Source organism: Cydia amplana, chromosome 5, assembly GCF_948474715.1.
Source record: "Cydia amplana chromosome 5, ilCydAmpl1.1, whole genome shotgun sequence".
Taxonomy (NCBI): Eukaryota; Metazoa; Arthropoda; class Insecta; order Lepidoptera; family Tortricidae; genus Cydia; species Cydia amplana.
The window spans coordinates 16,890,990-16,893,656 of NC_086073.1; the positions used below are offsets into that span (position 1 = coordinate 16,890,990).

The 2,667-nt window shown below is 37.3% G+C and overlaps 1 non-coding gene across 1 annotated transcript; it reads left to right on the forward strand.

Moving 5' to 3' along the window:
* Positions 1-2,392: 2,392 nt before the first annotated feature.
* On the forward strand, positions 2,393-2,464 carry Trnaq-uug (transfer RNA glutamine (anticodon UUG)). Its single transcript has one exon. It is a non-coding gene; the product is annotated as a tRNA-Gln (tRNA).
* Positions 2,465-2,667: the final 203 nt, after the last annotated feature.

Here is a 2,667-nt window from a genome sequence, read left to right on the forward strand (position 1 = left end):
CTATAGTTACTAAAGGAACGGTACAGTAGAAATATTACATTTATAATGTAAATTATGTATTAGTTATGTATTCTTAAATTACGTTGTTCTTACCTACCTTTTTATTTTATTAATATTGTATAGAATAGAATAGAATAGTTTTTTATTCGTAAACACACAGACAATAGACATACATAGAAATAACATAATGAAAGATAAAGTGTCACGAAATGGCCCCATCTCAGCATGTTGCTGGCGACTTCCAGCGCTGATCTTCCGATGAAACCATCAAGTGAGAAATAATCACGGAAGGTAACAGACAAAAAAAGAAACATAAAATAAGCCGAAAAATAAAATTATACACAATAAAGAGATACAACATGACGACATAAGTAAAGTACATGACAGTGACAGTAAAATTAGAAAATTACAACGGATCAACCGAGTGTGTGAATCTAACATTTAATTTTAATATTTTATTAGGTAAATCTCAAACCGTTCTTAATCATGAAAACAATTAAACAATGTTATAAAGTTGGCCAAAATACATAAACAAAACAACACCAGAGTTAAACGAACAGAAACATACAATGACACAGACAAAAAGGATGGCGTGTCGGGAACGGTGTCAACTCCAATGCGGAAGGAACAAAAACATTGTGTTTAATGAACCTCCAGGTCTGTTTGTGTACTACATATGTGATATGTTTATTATGACTGTTTGTGTTCTAAATAAATTAAAAAAAAATCTCTACATGTCTTTTTATATGAATAAAGAATTACATATTACTATGATCAAAATGAACTTTACTCCATTAATAGTAGTTTATGCAACAGTGATATAATAAGGGTTCTTAAAATTCAAGGGTCGAAGTTACAAAACGAGACGTAGTCGAGTTTTGTAAAAAAAGACCCGAGAATTTTAAGAACCAATTATATATATATATAGTTATCCATGCCGTAATCGGCAACGGCGACCCTAGCTAATTACGAGCGTGAGCTCTGATATGGCTGGCAAAGCCGAACTTATTTTTAAAAACTCTATCGCAGGTGGGGCAGTAAAGTTGACCAGAATTATTGTACGTATAATTATAGGAGGGTTTTGGCCGGGATTTACGTATCTGACGTTTCGCATCAAGATCAGTGAGACGAGCGTCTTCAAAGTTCTTTACGCTCAACTTAACGCGAGAACGCCATTCTGGCCGCTGAGAAGCAAGCTTCTCCCATTTGTCAGGTGGTATACCGCAGGCAGTTAGGTGGCGCTTAAGCACATCCTTGTAACGTAGGTGCTGCCCACCTTGCTTCCGTTTACCAGCTGATAGCTGGGAGTAGAAAACGGCTTTCGGTAGTCTGCAATCACTCATACGCCAAACATGCCCACACCATCTTAGCTGACCCTTCATCAAGAGCGCCTCCATGCCAGGCATCTTGCAGCGACGAAGTACTTCAGTGTTGGGAACGCGATCTTGCCATTTTATACGCAGAATGGAACGTAGACAACGCAAGTGGAACGTGTCTAGCAAGCGAATGTCGCCTTTGTACAAACACCATGTTTCCGAAGCATACAAAAGAATCGAAAGAACCATGGCTCTGTACACCGACAACTTCGTCCGCAGCTTTAGATCATGCGATCCCCAGACACGATGCGTTAACCGACCGAAAGTGGACGCAGCCTTAGCAATTCTAGATGGGATCTCGGAGGCTAGTCTGTTATCCTTTCTGATCTGGCTCCCAAGATACTTGAAAGAGGACACTTCGGTTAGGGGTTTCCCTTCTATAGTTAGGTCGGAAGTGTCCGCTTCGCAATTACGGGCTGGTTGTTTAAGCACTTGAGTCTTGGATATGCTTATTACTAAGCCAAATCTAAGGCACGACCTTTGCAGAGCATCCATGTAGGACTGAAGCGCCTCCATGCTATCGACCAACCATGAGCTGTTGCATACATTACTTTTTCTATGACAGCTGCAGCAAAAAAAAAAAAGTTATTATTAAAAAAAAAGAGTTATTATTAAAAAAAAAGAGTTATTATTTAAAAAAAATTGAGTTATTATTTAAAAAAAAAAGAGTTATTTTTGTAAATGAAAACATACCTCTTTCAATCAAGATGATCGGAACTTGTATCTTTAAAAAAAATAAAGCAGTTGTATTATACTCATAAGATGACTGCTAGCAGTCATCTTATGAGCCTATAGACAAAGCATTCAAATGACATTGCTTTAGATATCACTGTCAGTCATTTAATTGACACATTTAAGTGCTGGAGTAGAAAAAGTTCTAAATGATATCGTTTATTCGAACTAAATCAATTACAAAGTCGTGAACTCTATCGAATTGAGTAAATAGAACACGTCACATTCTAGGCGTGCCGAAGAGCATGCGACAGCTAGTCGGTAAATTCGGCCGCCATCTCACCGGTTCCATGGTGTAATGGTTAGCACTCTGGACTTTGAATCCAGCGATCCGAGTTCAAATCTCGGTGGAACCTTGAAGTACTTTTTGCATTTTTTTCCCTCTCTTATAGGTTCTTTGTCGTATATGGATTGTGATAATTGGGTTTACAGTACGATATTGATAATTGGGTTTACAGTACGATATTGTCAATTTGTATCTTTATTCTTACATGATTTTATTCTTTGATGACAAATACTACAATTTGTATTGTTTTTGAATACCGTCACTACATGTGGC